The sequence below is a fragment of the Cardiocondyla obscurior genome, linkage group LG04, assembly GCF_019399895.1.
Source record: "Cardiocondyla obscurior isolate alpha-2009 linkage group LG04, Cobs3.1, whole genome shotgun sequence".
NCBI lineage: Eukaryota > Metazoa > Arthropoda > Insecta > Hymenoptera > Formicidae > Cardiocondyla > Cardiocondyla obscurior.
The window spans coordinates 10,360,304-10,382,854 of record NC_091867.1 but is presented as its reverse complement, the minus strand read 5'-3'; the positions used below and the strand labels follow the sequence as shown (position 1 = coordinate 10,382,854).

The window sequence follows — 22,551 nt, the reverse complement described above, 5'->3', positions numbered from 1 at the left end:
CTTTTATTAACGTATTCGTCGCGTTTACGTCTATCTGCTCGTAATTTATATCATGGCTAATAATTGTCCCATTGAATTTCGCGTTGGCCCGACAGGAATTAATTAGACCACTGCGCAAAACCATAAAGTTGTTTTTAGCTCATTTGACAATGAGGGTTATTCAATTTCTCACGGTAACAAATACATAATGCCGATATCGCGGTCGATAATATTATGTGAATAGTAATATTAATCGCGACGTTCGATATCGATTCGATAATTAGCACGCAGGACCCATCTATGAGCTTTTGCTAGTTATTGATACGATTTATAGTTGTGCTTTATGTTAAATAATAATATTAATAGCAATGCAATTGCACGAATGTCATTATTAATATATCAAACGTAATATCTCGAATGGCATAAAATATATAATCGAGTTTTCTTCAGATATTTAGATCTAATATCTGTATAAATTAAAATATAATTCCCTCAGCAGATCCCCAACGGAGTTTTAATACGCTGCGTAATTTCGATCGAATATAAAATATTACGAAAAGATCGAGTGCAAATATGCTTTTCTTTTTTTTTTTTTCATCCGCGTCTATGAAATCTTCCACGAATCGACGGATATGGTGAAACGTTAATAAAACCTTTGGTTAAAAAAATACTTTTATTTTACCCGCGAATCGCGCAAATGAATTGTTTAAAGATTTCCCGCAGTCGCGTTTAATCGCATCGGCGGTTTTAATTATATTTCGGACAAAAAAAAAAAAATTTGCACCGGCAGTTTTTAATGTAATTAAAAAACAAGTTGACGTTCTTCCTATCAAGACCGAGCGGCGCGTCTTTACCGAGAACTCTTTTGCGGAAAATTCTCATTCGTGCTCATACAAATCAATCTCGTGCTGACGTGATGTCTCCCTCCCCCCTCTCCCCCTCGATCCCCCGCAGCTCGTCCTCCTTCCTCGCCCTCGCTAAACCAAAGAAAAAGTCACCCTCGTAAAATCGATCCGGGTCTCTCTGCGGGGACTACCGGAGAGACACCAGACATCTACGACCCGTCGTCGCCTTTGCCTGTCGTCAAGTTGACGTAGCCGGCAGGGCGCGAACAGAGTCGCGCATTGTACTAAACTCGAGTGCGCGTTTCCCTCCCGTCTCCGAAAGCGCCGGGGAATGGTTAAGCGATAATAATAACAGTACAAATTTTTGGAATAGTTTATACCACGCGCACGGCCCGGGGAGCGAGAACGGCGAGAAGGGGGTCGAACGGTGGACGAAGTAAGAAGAAGCGGCGGAAAGAGAGCAGGCAGAAAGTAAGGGGGAGGGGGGAGAAGGGAAGAGGAGGAAGAAGAAGAAGAAGAAGAAGTAGTAGAAAACGGAGGAGAGAGAGGAGCTAGAGCGAGCCGAGAGAGACGAGACGAGACGAGATGATACGGAGAGGCGCTTCTCGTGCCCTCGAACGGTCGATGAGAATGCTCGGTGGGGGCGGACGAGGAGGAACAGGGAGCAGGAGCAGGACAAGAGTGCGCGGGGGAGGGAGGGAGGGAGGGGGAGAAGCGGAGGGTGAGGTCGAGACGCGCGAAAGGAGCCGCCGATAGAGAAGGAGAGGACGAGGCCGCGAGTAGAAGGAAGAGGAAAGAAAGGGCACCGACTGCGGAGGATGGCTGTGGGGGGACCTGCAATCGCGCGCGCGAGCGCGTGGCGAGGGAGACGAGGGGGCGAGAAAGGCTTGTCGGGTGTGAGAAGGCGTGAGGGGGGAACGCGGCGGGAAGGAGGCAAAACGAGGAGGCGGAGGGCAAAGCCGGTGAGAAGCGCAAAGGGGGAGCCAAGTGAAGCCAAGTGAAGTGAAGTGGGGCCGCGGGACGGACGCGGTGGCATTGACCCCGTATAGTAAGTAAGGTAATGTGAACAGCTAGCGCGGCTCTTCTCTCATTCTCTCCCCCGCCTCTCTCTTTCTCTCTTTCTTCCCCACCTTCGACGCTGTCTTTCTTTCTGCCTCCGTCACTCTCGCCGCCTCGTCCTTCTCATCTTTCTCTTTTTCCTCTCCGCTACGGCCAAAGGGTTCCCATCGCGATATTGTTCGGCCTGTGGGTACCGAAGGGTGACCTCAGGGTGGACAGCGATCTCAAGAATCGTTTTATCGATTGGCTGGATCGAAAAGTAGTTCGTCGGGATCGATTACTATCTCCGGTCCGCGTTCTTAAGCGCGGGTGCGAACACCCGCGATTCCACGCCGCGGGGATCGCGATCGCGACACGTAGACTAGAAACGATCTCCCAATGCGAGGTACTTAGGATGACCTTGGAGGAGCCGCTGAGGAAACGCAAGGCGTCGCATTTCGCATTCCATTGTTCCTCACCGCGATGGCGAACGGTTCTCACAGGATATCACTCATTTCGCAGTCGGTATTCCCGGACCGGAAGCTGACCTTCGTGTATTTTCACGGCGTCGTCGCTCGATCGGAAATCGCGTGCGCGCACCTGCGACTTTTACTCAATTTCCATCAAGAATCAATTGCGCTACATGGATTTCATAAAACTAAGTGAAGCGACGGTGGAAAGACTGACCTTGACTCTATTGCGGAAATATCTCATTTCCATTAAACGGCCAGTGATTCTCACGAAATGCATCGTTGCATAGTCACGTATGTTGAACCTTCACGACTACTTGGATGTCGTTTAAATTTCGCAGAAAGAGGCAAATTTTCAATTAACATTCTGAATACTCCAACAAAATATTACTACATAATTTGTTAATTACCCTCAAATATTTTTTGTCTATCAAATATATTTATCTAACAAATTCTAATAAAAAAAAAAATCCTTTACGAAGCTCAGCGAAATGTGATTAGCGATTCCATCGCGAATCTTCGGAAGGACATCGAACGACCTCGGAAAATATCAGACCAGCGTTAGCCCGTTCGATGACCTTCGACCGAGCAGCAACGAATAAATCATTCACTATGCAGAAAGTCAATTTCGATATTACTCTGGAGCATTAAATGGTTCGTCGATTTTAAACATCATCGAAAATTGATGGTTGACAAACCAGCGCAACAATAATATCGTTTCGAAAAATATTTCAACACTTTCGAGCACTCGAATAATAATTTCAAACAGCCGGTGCTTTCGTACATTACGCAAAAATTTTACGCAACAATAAAGTCGGCGCAAATTGTTAATAATAACAGCGACAGAATAAAATCGACGCGAGCTCTACGGAGGGATCGGTGATCGTTATCGAACCGGCAGGCACGGTCGCTGTTACAATAACGTATCGGCGATCTTTGCGCGCGGCGAGGAAGAGGTCGGGAGAAAAGAACGAGGAACTCAGAAACGCGACGCGACGCGACGTGACGGCGGTTTCTCCGCGGACAGGAAGCTGGACCCGCGGCGCACGGCCGTATTTAAACTCCTCACATTATTATTAAAATCGAGGGAAAAGCTATCTCTCGCGACGAGAAACAAAAAAATGGTACCGCGATTGAAAAATATGCGCGACAACTTGAGGCGAAAAAGAATCCATATTTAACTAATTAATCAAATTATTAACGATTATCATGCCGAATATAATATATACGCAAAATTCCCATATGCGAATATGCAGATATTGATCGAGAGCGCGCAGGTCGTGCATCGATCAGAGTTTCCTGAAGAAAAAAAAAAAAAGGAGGCGCGATTTAAAGACGCGTCGGATGTTAACGAGGAGACGAGAGGCGAGGAGTTATCATCCTCGCAGGTACACGCGCGCGTGCGGATACACTCTCGATCGTCAAGGTTGGCGCTATAGACGATTGCGTGTGCGTGTGCGTGCGCCAATCGGGCCGGCCGCGTGTAGGTACACAGGTGCGCGGGCGGCTCGCGCTTAAAATTTCCGACGTCGAAAGCTCGCTCGGTTCCCCCGGCCGTCCTTGCCCGGATGTCTCGGTTTTCCACGGCGCGGTTGATACACGTCGGCGGCTTACGGGCTAATCCACGTGTCCGCGGCGTTATCGTATCGTAAACTCGTCGGAGAACGGCGCCGCGCGTGTTACGGTCCTCCGTAACGTTCCGCGAGAAAGTTACCGGCGCGCTCTCGTTCGTCTCACGCGCCTTCCCCGTTACGCCACGTTTTTCTCTCTCTCTCTCTCTTTTTCTCTGTCTCTCTCTCTTTCTCTCGCCGTTTACGTTACGCGACGAGCGGAAGACGGCGAGAATATATGTATATCTCGAGACGGCTCTGTGACACGCGACGTCTCTCGCCGCGGCCCTCGTTTCAGATAAGCGCGGCCAATAACGATCGCGGTTCGTATCGGGATTATAACGTGCCGGCGATGTAATAATAGATAAGACCCCGGAGACGCGTAGTTCCCGGGCGTACGCATTGGGCGCGCATAGCCCCGGCGGGAAGTCTTGCACGCGTCTCAATTGGTGGTAATAATACCGAAATTAATTTCAACGCTTTTTCATCAGACCGGCGACTAGTTGAATTCACCGATACGGAGATAATTAATTAACTCTTGCAAAACAAGTCCGATCTAACAAACAGATTTTAATTTCATTCCGTCAGTCAACTTTCCGTGTAAGAAAATTAATTTGTAATCAATTTGATTGAACATATTTTTTTTTTTTAGAATTTTCAACAAAATATCCGAAAGAACGTTCGCGGTGATGTAGTGGCAGGTGCGTAAGAGTATATTCAAAGCGTCGAGTTTGAAAGTTACTTTGGGCTTCGAGATCGGCCGGTCAATCACGACCAGCTCGTTGACTGACCACCCCTGCTGTCTCAAACAGTCGCGTAGAGCGTGGAACGCGGTTACGTCATTCCGCGCGGCTCTCACACGCGCGCACATACGCGGCGCCGCGTTACACGCGCCTCTCCGTCACCGCGTTCCGGCCGTGCGTTTCGGCCGCCACGTAAGCGCGGGGTTATTGAAATCCGAACAATCGGATAATGCAGCCGTGCGCTCCTAGAAAGAACGAAGTGAAAGTCCGCGGGTCGCCGGTCCGGCGGAGGCAAGCGCGTAAGATTTCGAACGCATCGTAAAGCCGCCAACGCGACGTGTCGAACCCCGGTGATTTTAAGGAACGCTCGAGCCGCAACGCTGCAGCCGGCCCGCGACCCAGCCTCGGTACTAACTGCTTCGCCGGTTGCATACCGGAAACTTTGGCTCGAGGCACGGACTCGAGGATCTCGCCGTTGAACGTAATCGCGCGGGAGATTTTTTTTTTTTTATAAAATGTTTAGCGAATTGTTTCTCGTGCGAGTAGATTGACAGGTTTGCGTTTTAATAAATTCAATAAAAATAAATCAAATTATTATATAAAAGGTTTGCTTCCTGTTAAATATACATCCGACAGGATTGTGACGAAAAAAAAAAAAAAGAATAAAAAAGAATTAAAAAAAACGAAAATAATCGAATTAGAATTAGAATTAAGTAGGATTGATAATTAGTTTAGACATTTAGACAGCGAGTGTGATATATAATAAGGACCGACCGTCAGCCTACGTTTAATCAAATTTAATTCGGGCCGAATTATAATAATTCACGGTGAAAGAAAAAAAAATAAAAAAAAAAAGAAGACGCTTTTTTGCCGCCCAGCTTGTTACGTGGGAATTCGTAAGTCGCCCCGGATACCTCGCGGTAAAATAGAGTCACGGTACAATTAGCGGGATAATTCGAAGGCACGGATGTTCCTCGACGAAGCTAATGGAACTACCTGGTACCCGCTCCCGCGATTTCGCCTCGACCTGCGGAATATCTCGACCGCGGGTGTCGTCCACCTCGCATCGCGCGCCGCCGGCCCTTCGCGAGATTCTTCCTGGTATGCGCGCCGCGGACGCTCGCACGTGACGCATGCATCATTCGCTCGTAAGGAGACGCATCTGCCGGCGTGTGTGCGTGCACGCATCCGCGGCGACGGCGACGTAAGTGTACCGGTATGCATTACTCGCGCGGAACGTTCCGCGTCCCGCGGCTAGTGCCGTTCGTTCCCTCGTACCTTCCCATCCTCCGCGGCTGCGTTTAATGCACGAATCGTGCACTCGGAGGACGGCGACGGCGACCGTGACGACGGAAACATCGGCATGCCGGTGCCGATCGGGTCCCGTTGCCGCGCTCCTCTAGACGCGGATATCGGCCGCCTCGAATCGCAAAGGGGGTGCGGAGCCCCGCGCGAAAAGCTCGCCGAAGCTGTCGCGATCAGTAATCATACTTATTGTTTAAAAAAAAAAATTAAAAAAAAATTTCGCAGACGCATCGCCGAACGAGGATCGTGAATAACTTCGTGACGGTACCCTCCGCTAATTTCGTTGATCGATTGGAATAAAAGGACGTGAGAAATAGGTTCACGGTCGAATTTCGTAGCTCGATAGAAAGTTCGAACTCGGCGGTTACCTAATTCGAGGCACGGCGCGGTTTTAATGTTAGATAATTGCTCCTGAGGCGTCAATTTGGAGGCGTCGCGTGACATTGACGTTCTAGCGGCTTACACGTTCCGGATGACACACCGCATTTGCGTGACGCCGTTAACGATTCGGGACGAGCGTGGATTAAGTACTGGTTGTAAAGTTACCGCCGGTACACGTGGACTGGCTGCCCACCGCGAACGGGATACTCTCGTGGGAAACTACCGTCGGGAATCGCGTCGCGAAGTTCGCGAGTTGTCACTTGGCGATCGGCGGAAAACGGAGTCCCACGGACGGTAAGTTTAAAGCTGCGCCCCGGTGGAAGCCGTTCCCCCGACTCCTTGAGGTCGAGGAATTTAATAACGGACGAGGTCGAATTGTGCGCGCCGGCGCGTGCACCTCCCGAGAAGCGGAGTAGCCCCGTGTTGGTGACCGGCGCGGAGGTTGCGCTCATTCATAGGAATTTTACAGGTTGTCAGGCAGGTTTGACCGGCCTTTGTCATGGGAGCAACGCCAGGAGGAGAAAGAGAGAAAGAGAGAGAGAGCGAGAGGGCTACACGGAGACGGCGGAGAAGATATCCGTCTCCTCTCGCGCGGCGACCAAATCACAGATGAATTTAGACGTCGCAGCGCATACCTACGCATACCTTCGCCACCCACGTGTCTCTAGCTACCTGCCCGGTGACGGAGAAGTTCTCCCGTCGGTCCCCGTCGGCGTTGTCTTCACCCGGCGATTGATTCCCGGCCCCGATCGCGAGTCTTAGCGCACCTTTGTTGTGACACCACGAGAGTCGAAGCGGAGTAACGCGAACGGCGGCAAGAGCGCGCTCGGCCGTTCGTGAGAAAAAGAAAGACACGGTCGGACGACCATGAGGATCAGTGGCGAATCAAATAAGATAATCGCGCGCGGGTTCGGACTTGACCCGTATGCGGTGATACGTGCCGCGCTGATGGAGAAGCCCCCAGTCGTTGTATGAAAATGCAGGCCTATATTCTTACCGCGCGCGCTGAGACGCTTGAATTCTGAATTCGACCGAATTTCGCTGGTTAAATACGAAGCTTTAACTGTGCTGAGAATATCGAGCACCGTCGCCGATACGCTAAAAATCGAACAAACTTTTTTTTTTTCTAATTAATAGAATACGTCACTGTAGTTTTTCCCGGATCGTTAATTACTTTTTGTTATGACTTTAATTAAAAATTAAAATATCGCGTACGATTCTGAGAGAAAGGTTTCCTATTGATATATCTATCGCGACAATGTATACTTTGCGCTCTTCTATTACGACATTGGGAATATAATATTTTTGAAAGCGGATTCGAACTATCGATATTTCGGTAACGACGTCTTGTCATTAACAGCATCCTCTGCAGTACGCGGACGCGGGTTACCATTCCGCTGGCCGATTTGACGATCGATCCGGAACCAGGAATCTCCGTTTAGAAGCAATCGTCGCGAGAGCGATCATTGTCCGTGTGTGTACGGCACGTTAACTTCATTAAGAGCCGCGAATTTTTAAAGAGGCAGAAGTTGAGCAATCCAACGAGAAAGAAAAAAAATATAAAAAAAAAAACAGAAAAAAAGTCTCGTCAATGTCGACTGTCGTAAATCGGAAAATTTTTCTTCGAGAATAACGCATCGTGGAATTTCCAACGACATCAAGAGAGTCGCGTTAAAATAATGAATAACTACCGCGACGACGATAAAACATGGGGGTCACTTTCGTAACGTTTCATAAAATTTATTAATTGCCGTGAGAAAAAAAGATTCTACGAAAATAAGCTCGTCTTTTTTTTTTTCCGGCCGTCACAGTTATGCCTTCTTAATATCTGTAAGTGGCAACCGGCATTCTTATTTCCAAACGTTTCGCCGGCGCCGGCGAAGTTGAAGATGATAATCGTCTTGGCATCGATACGCGTACCTGCCCGCGTACCTGTACGTGTGCGCACGGACGTTACAGTCGCACAGAGACATACGGCACAGCAACGATATCTCGCGGATCGTGTAGAACTTGCGAGCCGCTCTTTTATCCGGGGCGCAATTGAGTCAACGGCCTTTCGAAAGAGAGAGAGAGAGAGAGATGGAGAGTGAGAGAGAAATAACGGTATACGATTATTACTCCTACCGAGTCTATACTCACGAAACTGAAACATTTGCGCGCGTTTCGCAGCGCACTGGCTTGCGGATACGCGGACTATAGCTATCGCTTTACGGGCGCGGTGACAGATCAGCGTCTTTTAAGTGACTCGCGGCGTGAAACGAGACGGATACGACACGTGATCGTAAATATATGACCGAGTTACCGGCTGAATATTCGAGACATGAAACTGCAATAAACTTGCGCGAGCAATTCTTCGGGAGGAAAAATAAAAAAAGGAAAAAAAAAAAAAAAATTAAATGTTTGATATGCCGAGAGGAGAACTAGCTGATGGTTCCGAAATACAAACGTCTATGTTAAATTATTTAATAATAGTTTGCACGAAATTAAATCCTGACAATTTCTTATGTTAAGACGAATATCGAGACGCGCTACTTTCACGAATCGCGTGGAAAAAAAAGCCTCGATAAAACCGCGCGTTTGCGCAAAGCAAATAAATCGAAGCGGCGAATCTTTTTTTTTTTTTTTTTGTGGACCACGGCGTAGTTATGAAAGTTAGACACGTGCCCCGTCGTAAAATAGTAATGCAACGTGGCGGTTCGGTCCACTTGACGAGTGTATGTATAACGTTTTAGTCGAGCCATCGCGCGCGAGTCGTTGGTATTGTTATCCTCGTTGCATGTCCGTAGACAACGCCGCGCGGCCGCAGAGCGAAAGGGGAAATGCTCTCAAACTGCGCGGAAAGAAAAAAAAAAAAAAAAGAGAGAAATCGACGGCTAGATGAGAGATCGATGTCCTATAAAGAGAAATATCTGCCCGCCCGTGAGTGACTCGGTGCAACGGCGCTTTATATTCGTTGCTGTGCACGCGCGAGCTGTCTTTCTTTTCCGAATTTTTTTTGGGACTGATAAAATTTATTTTTTTTTATTTATTTTATTTTTTTCTTAAGCACGCTTTAACTAAGTTTTTAATCAGAAGACAATACGGTGATGTTATTCAACGTCGTTAATTTTTTAATTTTTTTTTATTAGTACGAGAGTATTTTAGGTTGAAAAAAAATTGTTTTATTTATCAGCGTCGTTGGTAATTCAATAAAATATAACTAAGTTACTTTTTTAAATAACTTCGAATACGAATAAATGTGCATTGCCGCTTGAGAATTTTTCTAGCTTATAATACAAATTAGGAGTAATCGTACGAGAGCGTTATTACGTTCGGGGACGTTAATTAATTATTATAACTTATTTACGATAATTACAATTGATTGATATACGGCCAACGGCCTGTTGTCAGTGTACTTACATTTGTAGCTTTCGGTTGAGTTGAGGCAGGTCATTTTACGTCTGTCCGTCCGTCCTTCCTTCCTTCCTTCCCTCCCTCCTTCTTTCTGTGGCAGTATTCCGGATTATCCAAACGTGTTGTAGCACTTCACATCATTCGACACTTTGTTACACTGCTCTGCTTTTTTTTTTTATTATCACTCCCTAATCCCAGACACAATCACTGACCCTCGAGAGCCGAACGACCGGAAGAATGACGGTGAATTATCGCGGCGAATTTTTAACGATTAAAATTAATAATCGCGACGAATGTTCGTTGTATAAATTTTCACTCTCGATCTTCGCAGCGTCGCGTACCGCCGCCGGGTGGTTCCCTCGAGTCGTCCTCTGTCTCGACGCAGCCGTCTCGTAAAACGGACGTCCAAAGAGTCACCTTTGATTCTCCGGCCGTTGATTCTCGTCGGCGGTGTAAATGATGCTGATGATCCGAGCCAAGTCGACGAATGGGACGTGAAATGTTCGTCGCGCACTTTATCTTCCTCGTGCTCCGCAAAAAATCACTCGCTGGGAAACGGGACGAGAAGCTCGGCCGCGACGAAGAAGACGGACGACGGAAGACGGTGGCGGGAACACTTCGCGCTCTCGTAATGGCGGCTCGCCGGCTGCCCGCTGAACGCCGTCGAAAGAGATGACGAGTGAAGCGAGTCCGGAACGATGGACGCCGACGATGTTCACGTCGGACGCTCCGCGCGCTGCGCCGGCGACGTAACCTATTCCTTTCCGAAGCACTTTTCCGAAACGCGATACGAAGCACCCGACGACTCGCGGAATGACAAAAGTACGGAGAATTATAGTCCTTTCCCGAATGAACAGCGTCGACACTTGTTCGCCCGCGAAAGCGTCCTATGCGCGGCCGAAAATCCGCGGAATCGCGGAGCGATTAGCGACACGTACGCTCGCCCGAGCCTCCGCAACTAGACTAAGATGGCCGTTAGAGATTTTGGCCCTTGGAGGAAGAGAGAAAACCGCGTAACAGAGCGAGAGAGTCGATCGTCAATTGCGCGCTGTCCTTCTCGCGGCCGGAGTTCTCGGAAGCAGGCCGAGCTCGACGCCGAGTTCTGTTTACGTTTTTTTTACGAGCTCGCCGAGCTCGAAGGCGTCTCCAACTAAAAACAAAAAAACAGAGCGATCACTTTCGAGCTCCCAAATCGTCGTCTATGTTTTGCCGGACAAGTAAATCGCGCGGATAAAAAGAATTCGATCGATCTTTACGAAGCGAGGCTTGAATGAAGCCGCGATTGTAGGCACGATCATAATTTTCCGCGCCTTTATTCTTTTCACGCACGCCCTCGGAACGGGGAACGCATTCCACGGTCCGCGTCGCCCCCGCCGACGATCTGCATTCGCAGAAAAGGACGAGACCCGGCGAGGGAAGCGAGCAAAACGAATTAGCATCCCGATCGTCCCGAGCTTCTCCGCAACGGTCGTTCCCTCACAGTCTCCCCCACTTCTCTGTCTCTGCAGCGTTCTGCAGTTCCTTCTTACGTACGCCGAAAGGCAGATATAGCATTTGCTTCGGCGACGGCGGCTAGCGTATGTGACCTTGGCGTGGTGTGCATCAAGTCGCATACGAAGCGCGCGTTATCAGTGATACGTGCTGCGGAGCGCCGGTCGGTGAGGACTGAGGAGGAACCCACTCCACTCCTTCCACCGTCCTCGGCGGCTGAGGGAGAAAAAAGAGGGGGGGATATCACATACGCCTGCCGCTGTCGCCGTACCAAAAGCCATATCTGCCTTTTAATGTACACGCAGGGAGAACATACGAAGCGTATTCGCGCAAGCAATCACATAAATCACGCGGCTTCGATGGCTCATGCACGATTTCTATAGACGGCAATAATGCGCCGAACGCCAATATCGCCGATGCCGCGCTGTGGGATTTAAATAAGGTGTGGGATTTTAAATAAGGCGCAGGGGGGGGGAAGGGAGGAGCAGGCGGTGGGTATCTCTTAATGTATGTAGGGTGCTCCGAGTGCCGTGCACTTTCTTTCATGCGTCTTTGATGAATTCGGTATCAATTTATTCCAGGCGATCGCGCCGGATGGAGAGGATCGCGTATCGTATTTCGCGTTATACGCATTGATACGGGAATCACGTCCCGCGTATTTCGAATAGTCGCACCGGGAATAGCCGCGCCAGCGTGTTTAAGGGTGGCGTACGTATATGTATAGGTCGGAATCATAGCTGCGACTATAACTGGTGTCAAGTCTGAAAACTACAGTTAGTTTCTCTACCTAGGATTATAATCCAAGTAGACAACTGTTTATTACTGTGTTATGAGAGCGGCTAACCCAGTCTGTCAACTGTTTCTAAAGTAGTTACCGAACTAGGTAATCTCGATCGTTCTCCACTTCGAGGAGAATAATAAATAATATCCTTTTGAATAATCTTTGGTTTTCTTTTTTTTTCCTTTTTCCCTCCTTTCTTTTTAATCACTTGTACTTGTACGCTAACGGAGAAAATTATCAGTTATCAAAAATAATTTCGCATACGCGAATTAGCACGTACGCGTAGCTTTGATGGAAAGAATAATCCCGACCCTCGCGTGCAAGTAGTTTGGATTCAAATTCGACGATCCGCGTGTTTCATTTCACGGGCGCGTCAGCAAAATATTAAGTTAGCATCGACGTGAACCATATACCTACATCGAAAGACGCGTCCGAAAGCATATTTACCAATGAAAATCTGCTGCATATTCAAAAGCAGTAAATTCCTTAAGTTAAAAGATCAGCGCGGAGATTCGGAAACGTCTCGTGATTTCTTTTAGAGCGCGCGCCAAATTTCCAATTTATCTATTATCCGCGCACTCGGTTCGGAGAGCGACAGATCTCATAATTCATTCTTCTAAAAATATGATTTCAATCGTAATCGCATTTCTTAAGAATATCAGAAAAGCCACGGAGTTTTTCAGAGAACACTTTTCTTTTTTTTTTTTTTTCTTTTAAACTGTAGTTTTATAATACGAATCTTTATAATCAATGATCGTGGAGAATTCGCGATTAGACGCCTTTCGAATAATTCATTCAACGGGGTGGTTCTCGCAAGAAACGTTTCGGAATCAAGTAATTCATGGATTGCCAATTGCATTCATGATATTCAAATAAGCCGAGACCGAGAGACGTAACATATATATTTGTATCGTGCCTTCTGAATTCCTCTGTGAGCGATAAGCGAGCGCGAGTTCGACGATCCTTCCTAGGAACACTTGCCGACAGATAAACGTTTGACTGATATACACCAATTTTATGTGCATCCGTTCGTAACGCAATAAAATATATGCTCGCGACAGTCGGCGCAAAGAAAACGAGAGATTCGTTAACTTATCGGACGTCTCGAGTCTCGCGGTGTTCAACAAATTTAATTCTTTTTTTTTTCTATTAAAAAAATAATAGCAAAAGAAATAAGAAACTTCTCAATAAAAATGTGCGAGTTGGATAACACGTAAAAATTATCACATTCTCTTCCGCAGGGCTAATATTACATATTCCACAATAGTTTAGCAAACCGATATTCCAACATATCCGGCCATCGCGTTATTAATACTCCCCGGCAACTTCGACCCGGCTTCTCTCTCGTAATTCCGATCGGTAGCGGCTCAAGCTACGTATCTACTTGCAAGTAAAAACAACAGCGTTCGAAAATTAAACAGATTATCCCAGTTGTGACATCACGTAATTGCGCGCGCGTGAGTTTTGCGCCGTATAAGTAATATTTTATTTACATCGATATAAATTTGTAGAACAAACATTATCGTTACTAAGGCTGCAAAATCCTTATTATTACTTGCCAATAATCACGTGGTGCGTACATAAATTATATTTAATATTTATTTACATAGAACACAGCCTCGAATTAAAAGGAAAAAAAAAAAGAAGATAAAAAAAGCGAACAAAAAAACATTCAATGCTCATAAATCCGTCGTGTCCACAAGTTCTCGACGTATATAATTTAGTCAACGCCGTACGAGAGAGCCAGCCGAAGTACTTGGAATATTTCTTTTCTTCTGAAAATCATAGGTTCGGAAATCCACGGACACCGCGCGGTGCGCGCTTAGAACGACCGGCTCGGCCGAGATATCCTTTCGCCGACGTCAGGTGAACGCGGCTAATTGGCGACCCGATGAAATTCGCTCGGAACGGAAGAAACCGCCGCGAGAGACGGCGAGGAGAGCGGCGTTCGTGCCTGGCGTACGCGCGCGGTGGGTGACGCGCCAGGATTTCTTCTCGCCCTTACGCCGCGGCGTGGCTCGCCTGCGTACGGAGGGCCGGCCGGCGTCGGACGAGGACGTCAGCGACCCCGGCTTCCTCGACCTCCGCCTAAGCGAAAAGCCACCTACACGGCTCTCACACCTACTCGGAGCACTTACATGTCCGTCCGGCTGGAGGGAGCGTGCTCTCCGCACGGACGATCCGCACCGGAGACCACTACCTAACGGGCCGTGCGTCTGTCGGCGACGCGCCATTACACGCATCAACGGTTACGCACACGTACGCCCGGCGTACGCGAATGTTTTCATGCGCCCGCGTGTGCATATATAAAAATTTACGTCGTTGGATTTATGCGTATTTATGTGCGAACGCGGGGCGCACGCATGTGAACTTGGCGCACACGCTCACTCGCGCACGAAGGCATCTAAACGTCGGCGACGCGAGTTTTATTCGCGCGCAGAAGTTCCGACGTAAAAATCAAACGGATATAATACGCGTGCGATAAATTTGAAATAAATTATGCATTTGAATCGCACAGGGACATAGAATTAACAACTTGTAAACGTCCTTTATGTCCACGGTTAATTGCATTATTGCTTGTAAAATTGCGCTGTCTCTAATTACGTACTGAAATTTTAATTAGGCATATATTAAATAAATCTACCATAACGAAACTTTATTGTGCTAAAAATAGTCCCCCCTTTCCCTCCCCCTCCTCCTCCTCTCCATGAGAAAGCGATGCGGTTTTCCGGATTGCGGCGACTCATCCCGCACGACTATCAGCATATTCCCATAAAACCGAAACGACGCGCGAGTCGTATAAGTGACCTACCTTAGTCCGTTTTCTCCGCCGCTATCGAACCTCGGGGGCCCCCTCGTTAAACCGCCGTAGGCCCCCAAAGAGGGAAGCGTGGACGTGAGAGACCTTGGGGTCTCTTGGCAGCCCCGCGATTTTCCTCGCGGAAACCAGCTTCGACGACGGGATTCCGCGGCGCGGGAGCGCGGATAAGAAAAATTACCCGCGGACGTGAGGATTATTTGTAGAATCGTAAACGGCCGCGGCCGGCTACGTTCCACCGGTGTGTTCCGCGGCCCGATGCCGATCGTCCCATTCGTTGTCTCCGACATAATGCGACGGCGCCGCCGCCGCTCCGTCATACACGGCGCGCCGGGAATCCGCGGATATTACGGCGCGATATTTACCATCGTGGACGCCGAATAGCGGCATATATTACCGCGACCCCGCCACTCGGGGGGGCCCTCGTCCCCGACGCCCTCGCCGGCCGACCGTGCGAGATGACCCGCGCGTACGAGCGCATACCTTTACGTTTCTCCGGGCGGTGCGCACAAGCTCGCCTCTCTATCAGCTCGGTCTAGAAAACTATCGATAAGGAGCGCGCTGCGCCGAGGACGGGCGGAATGCGGCAGACTCCGCCACACGACGCGGGAGAAAGAGAGAAGTTCCGTAGCGGCGATAACTTGTTAAATATACGACGAAACACGGCGACGGTAAAAATGACCCTCTTTTTTTTTTCCTTTTTTTTTTGGATGTGAAACAAGAGTAGTTTCGGCACCGACGCTGTGATTTCAACGAGCCTGCATTACGCAGAAAGTATTTCCTTTTAACGTTCCGATATTGAAATGTTTGAAGCAATATAAAGATTTTATCGGTACTTTGATCGCAGCGCGTTTTGTACACTAACTCGGGGAATAATAATTAATACGCAGTGTTTTAAAGAGCTCGGTTTGCACAAAGGGGAACGGTATCTGGATTGCGGGGACGCTTATAATACGATCCCTAAACAATAGCGCACATGGACCAAGTAGCAAGATGATTCATGGTTGCAGCATCAACGGCGGCCTTGACAGACGCCAGAACGAAAATTGATTCGTGTCGGGACCCTTTCCCCGTATCGCAACACAATCACGTATGATTATTCACTCAAGGGTGTTCAAATTTAAGGACTTATCGATTTAGGGGCACATATTCGGAGCTTCATTTAATTACGTACATGAATAAAGTTAAAAAAAAAATATATACCGTCAAAGGTCGCGAAGTGATAATTGGTTTCATTATCTAATCATTAACTTATGATAATTATATGCGCAATGCGAACAATTCAATATAACGCGCGATTAAAAAAAAAAAAATTTTTTTTTTAATTTTTTTTTTTTGTAATAAATTCCTGTAACGCATTTGATTACATTTATTACCGGGCTTAAGCGGGATTCCTATCTAGGAAGCTGTAAATCACATGTAAGAGTATATGGAAGGCGGGAATATATTCTTTCTGACACGGTAAGTCAAGTTTCACATAAAGTGACACTAATGAACTTTTATTGCGGAGTTGCGCCCTTTAAAGTCAATTGGCGAGAGAGTTCTTCGCTGTATATTTGCCCGGTTATATAAAGTAACTATATAAAGTTTGCGCCCCGGATTATCTTTATGTGTACGCGTACATTGGCATATCCTCGTATATAATCGCCGTTTTGAAAGTGGGATGCCGTCCCGATTAATCCGCGCTGGTTCCCGCTTTGCCAGGCAGACTCCTACGGTGGCGGTCGCTTAAGCGCCGTCAATAAATACAGCGGTGGACACGTTTTCCTTCCACCGGCGTTCCTCTCGGCTGTTCGCCCTCGGCCGCCCTTAAGGGCGAATCTCACGGCGAGGTCCTGACGGGGGCTTTTCAGGCCGCAGTTCCTTCGTGTTCGCGCGTCGATATCTATATCGGGTGGGACTTACGCGCTCGTTTGCAGGTATGCCAAGCATGTAAGGTCTCTAACGTTGAAACGCCGATCGTTCGGACAAGACGAGTGGGAAGGAAGGGCGCTCCGCGGGTCGTAGAAAGACGAAGAGAGAGAGAGAACCGAAAGAAAGGACGAACTCAGGGGGCGAAAGGAGGAGAGGGCGAACGTAGCGGAGAGGTGGGAGGAATCGAGAGACAAGGGGGATTATGAGAAGGAAGGAACGAGGGGACGCGGGGTGGCAGAGAGGCCCTACTTCTCCGGTCCATGCCTCGTACACGTACGTGCGGCCCGCACGCACGTGTGTGCGTTCGCGCCCGCGCCAACGTGAACGTATATCACGAGGCGCATCTGTATCATCGTGTACAAGGAAGGCAACGGACGCACACCCACACGGCGGGCGGCACACACGCGTGCGGTTACGTGGCCCCGGCTACGACTGTGTGTCCCGTCTCATACCCTGGCTTCACGACACTCTTTAAAACTCGACGTAGAGATACGGTGAGAAGAGACGGAACGAAGAACGAACGGACGGCGAGGAGGCAGGGAGGGAGGGGAAAAAAGGAAGAGAGACGAGAAGAGCACGCGGCGCGGACGGCGCGAGAAGAGGAGGGAGATGCGGAGAACGTGGAGGAAAAGAAAGAAAAAAAGAAGAAAAAAAAGAAAAAAAAGAAAAAGACGAAGAGCGGGGAAGAGGGCGAGAGGAGAATGAAGAAGAGACCGCGATGCATACGCTGCCTAGCTGGCGCTGGGAAGACGACGGGAAGAACGGAGACGGCGGGCAACTCGGGAAGAGAGACAGAAGGGAAGAAGAGAGGAAAGAATGCATTTGTGGATTGCTCGATAGAGTAGGTGGGCGGGTAAGAAGGCTAGGTCGCGCGCTGCGTTGGTGGGAGCCCCGGCTGCGAGAGCGCACACGGACCGGACAACCTGGAGCGGACCTCGACCGAAGGAACGAACGAACGAACGGCAACTCTGCCTATACATATTATAGAATACACCTTCTTGAGAACGAGAAAGACAGAGGGAGACGGAGGAAGGAGAGAGAGAAAAGGAGAAGGAACTTACACCCCGTGCACGGCGACACGGTGGGAATTCGCCGTTCTCGCGCGTACGTTAAGTATCCTAGCGATACGCTACACGGACGATACGCGTACACGTGCGTGCACGGGTGCATTGACGCGTGCGTCCCGACGTTGTGCACACACGCGTGAATATAAATAACACCCGTGGTGTATGGGAGCGAGCCGATGGGTTCGGATGGCTCGGGCGGGCATATACCGGTCCATCGGGGCCCAGAAAGCAGATCCTGCAAAATCATCCGCGCGGCTTCGCGCACGGTCCTAATGAAGATGTGGTGGACGTATGAATAAACGCTCGCCTCGTGCGCCAACGCGCGCGTTACGGCTTTCGCTCTCTCGCCGCTCTCCTTCTCTCTTTCTCTCCCCCTTGTCCCAATCTCTCGCCGTCCCGTCAGGTGAGGGACACTCGCGATACCTCCTGGCCGCTCGGTGGTTTCAAGTGCAATCCCCTTCGATCCCACCCGCTTCTTAATGGCAATTACAATTCTTATTTATGTATTTATGTATTTATCAGTCGAACGGTGATAATTTGACTAATTTTCTCGGCCGTACCCTGGCTCCGCTTAATTTTGCACTTAACACGATGTTTCTTAATGAATTATTAATAATATAATTTTTTTCTCTTTTATTTTTATTTTATTTTTTTCTTTTTTTCCATTTGGATTTACCGCGATTGTTTGCGAATACCACCGCGGACTCTAAACAATTTACTCCCATAAAGTTCAATAAATACCTTTCTCTTTACTCCATTCCTCCGTATTCTCACCTCCCTTTTTTTCCTTCCCCTCCCGTCTCTCCCTCTTTCGATGGTTTTCCCAATCTCTTGTTGCGCCTCTGAAAATCGCGGCGCAATGTCGGAGGACGGCAGGTGGCACGGTGAAGGGAAAATAATGCCGCGGTGATATCGCGGCTGCGAAATTCCTTTTGCTTTCTCCGCGCTCGCGGTGGCTTTAGCCTCGCGGTGGGTGTAACCGCCTCGTTTGTGTGTTAGGTCGCGCATTATTTCACGACGTGGCGCTTTAATGGCGAACTCTGATTTCCTCGCGTCGCGCCCGCGAATCTCCCTCCCATCCCTCCCCCACCGGTGGGCGATGCCCTTTCCTTAACGGGGACAATCGGAAGCGAAAGATCGCCGATAATCACGGCGCGCGGCCGAGCTCTCCCCAGATCCAAATTCGGTACACCGCGACAATTGAATTTGCAAACCATTACTGGCTCGCGAGCATCCGCCGCGACGGATATTTGCAGAGCGAGGAATTTAAAGAGATCCACGACGGTACGGCTGTCAATAGTAATTTAGATTGTTCCGCGATATTATTCTCTCGTAAGTTTTCGCGGCGCATTTTTGTTACGTTATCAAATTACACGCGTGCAAATTGAACGAAGTCGAGACTCGTTCTCGTAAAACATTCGCGGCCGCTTCCTCCCCGAATTTACAAGTATAATACATACAACTGATCTTTATATTAAATTAATTGAATATGAAAATTAAATTAATATTTTTGAAAATTAATTTTGTACGGCAAAGAAAAAAGAAAAAAAAAACAAAAAAAGTTGCGATAAATAACAACGGGGATTTGGATCGCGGCCGTAAAATCGTAGGGTCCCGTATTACGAATGCACGAATTTCGTGCGACGCGGAAGGGATGCACGGTGCTCGGCGAGATGCCACCGTCTTTTCTCGTGGGCGAGAGCGGAGCTGTTTTACAGCGTCGCGGAGAGCGTTCGTCTCACGGTTACGGACCAGAAGCGAAATGAACACACGGGGTCGCCCTCTCCCTCCCCTCCCCCCCCGTTCCCCTTCACCCCTTTGAGATAGCACAATCTGGTTGTGTCTTTACTCCATGCGGGAATGCAAGAGCGAAAGAGAAAGAGAGCGGGAGACAGTGGGTAGGGGAAAGAGAGACAGAATGAGAGAAAGAGAGAAAAAGAAAGAGAAAGAGAGAGAGGGCAGCTGGGTGGCGTAAGGTTCTCAGGTAGGAACATTTAGACGGACGTGCACACATCGAGATTCGTGGCCGTTCGCCGATCGTTGACACGGAGGCCCGGAGTACTCGACTGCATTATCGTTGGCGTGCGAACAGGTAACCTCGCGATCTCTCTTTTTCCTTCCCTCCTCTCCTTGTCTCCTTCTCGCTCTTTTCCTTTCTCTCTCTTTCTCTCTCTCTCTTTTTTCTCTCTCTCTTTCTCCCTCTTTTCTCCTCTTCGTCCTCGTGCTCTCCGCCGCGCGCGCGAGCGTATATGCGCGGTTATTTTGTTATGCCGCGCTCGTCCACGCGCTGCGCAAACAGATTGCGCTCCGCGAGAAACGAGACCTCCTATCCACGATATGCGAATGGAAAATAATCTATTTCTACGTATCGAAAGCGGCCGGCCGGGAGATAATGGCGCGGTCGAAATGGCGCGATGCCATTACGATATTTAAAAAATTGATTGATCGACGAATGCGGTTTATTAATAACCCCGGGATTACACGGGACATCTCGTAAAACGACGCGCCATTTACGTCGCTGCGAGCCTCCGTCGTCCAAATGTTCATTTATCGATACGCGGGGAAAAAAATTTTCCAACACTCGATGCGACCCACGAGTTTAAATTCTCTTCAAATGACCAAATCGTCCGTAGCACGAACGATTAAAACGAGATCCTCCGGCTCTTAATTTTTAATAAAATAAACATTTAATTAACGCTGCCGCTTCATTGTTCCGTAAAGACCGCGTCGTACTTGCGCGCTTCACTTTGGTCTCGAAATCATATTAAAAAAAAAAAAAAAAATATGCAGAAAAATGCCGGGCATTCATCGGCACGTAGACGAGATGCGAAACACGGAGGCGAGGCGCGCATACCGCGGCCCCAACAAACGCCGCCGCGCGCGTCCGCGTTACGTCACAGAGCGCATATTTTTCTCTTGTGATTACCGTCAACCGGCGCGCGAGCGGGCTGTCGCCGCGAGCGGCGGCCCCGCGAGAGAGGATACGGATTTCATGCCCAAACGCGATTCCCACGCTGAATCCGTGCCGCGGCGAACGAAGAGCGCCTACGAGCGCGCCGCGCCCTCCGCGCCCGCCAGCCAGCCGCACGGGGCCGAGAGACCGATTCGCGGTATCTAGGGTGCCATCGATCTCGGCGATACTTGAGCGCGCGGTCGGCCGCGCTACCGGACCTCTCGGTCGCTCGTCGGATTTCTCCCCGTTCCATTTTCCCGGATGTCCTTTCACGCGGCTCACACACCGTCCGGGCTCATCGTCCTTCCAATCGGCCGCGGCGGACTCGAAAGCATCGGAGAGGCTGCGCTACCGAGCGCTGGTGCGCGCGTTCATCTCGTTGATCCCGATCCGATTCGGGTTGATTCGCGGGCGGGAAACGGGGCGAGAGAGAGATAGATAGAGGGAGAAAAAGAGAGAAAGAGGAGGACGCCTCGTGTGGCACGGGCCACGTTCGACGAGGGGCGTCGAAACCGGAAGTGGTCCATCGAGAACGGGAGTTGCCTTGGCAACCGCGATCTTGCTTTAACCCCCGGTCGATCATCGGTCTTCCGCGTCGTTCAAAAGCGCGTCCTTCTATTATTCGAAGTTGCCGCATTCTCTGCCCGCGCTCGCGCCCTCCGCGCCGCGAGGAGGGACGACGCGGCGCGAATCCTCCGCGGGCGCGCTCGGGATTACATAATTTTCTACATAAGCCCGGCGCTGCAAATAATCAGTTAAACAAGAGGAAAAAAAAAAAAGCAGAGAGCCGTATTAATGAATAATAAAGGGAACCAAGTTGATCTACTACCCCCGTCGTTGTTCCACATTTGATTAAGTCATAAGGCGTAACGGAAAGCGGTGGTAAGATAATAAGTAACCAGGAAGTAAATTACATGCCTGAGCAAAATGTGAAAACCATCGGAGAACATTAAACATACGCGTTATTACTTATTTAACGCAATCGAGAGTAATACATCAAATATATAAAAGCGGCCGATCGTCGAGCATTAGCCTTAGCGAGCGGTGGGAAAAATTATTCAACGTGTTACAAACGTAATACGAGAAACTTACGCGAGAGACGTAACGAGGAACGCCGTTGACCGATAGTGAGCCAAGAGCCGCGCGTCAATTTGCCACAAGTTTGCCACAGTTCGAGCGTCACGTGGCGCGGGAAGGAAGGGAGTATAGATAGCGATTGTGCAGCGCTTATATAAAAGCGAGTAAAATAAACTAAACGGAGATGCAGGTATAAAAAGATATAATAATGAGCGGGGAAGAACGGAGGAAGGGGGTTGCCGGAGGAAAGAGGGAAAAAGAGAAGGATTCGAGGACGTGCGCGTGTCTGTGTGCAAGCACTCGCTAGTCGGGAGGACAGTGCATAGCCGAGTCGAGCGGTTACGAGGATGCACGAAGCTGCAGCGACGAGCCGAGCGATGCAACGCGTCGCGTTACGTCGCTACGTTGAAAGGGACCGTCGTAAACGCCCGTCGAACCCAAACCGAACGGATTTTCGCTACGTATCCGACTCAGAACTACTACGGAAGGAGAAGGCAAGGAGAAAATCAAAATTTGACCCGTCCCTCCGTGTTCTTTTCCCTATCTCGAAACTCTTCAAACTCCCGCGCAAGTACGGAATTTAAATAATTTTTACTTCTGTATTTATTACGGCGTAATCATTTTTTAAATATTTATTTGCATTTTTAATTAACCTCGCTCTTTTGTTTCTCGATGAAGCTCCCGAA

At 49.0% G+C, this 22,551-nt stretch overlaps 1 protein-coding gene across 2 annotated transcripts in view; it reads right to left on the bottom strand.

Annotated features, from left to right (window-relative positions):
* The window catches only part of Tna (Zinc finger MIZ domain-containing protein tonalli), a 58,424-nt gene extending 47,872 nt beyond the window's left edge, over window positions 1-10,552 (bottom strand). Inside the window, exon 1 of one of the 2 annotated variants that reach the window (XM_070655254.1) lies at window positions 9,771-10,552. The gene's annotated coding sequence lies outside the window, so the exon portion shown is untranslated. The remainder of the gene's footprint in view (window positions 1-9,770) is intronic. The other variant, XM_070655256.1, reaches the window with a different exon arrangement.
* Between the last annotated feature and the right edge of the window lie 11,999 nt (window positions 10,553-22,551).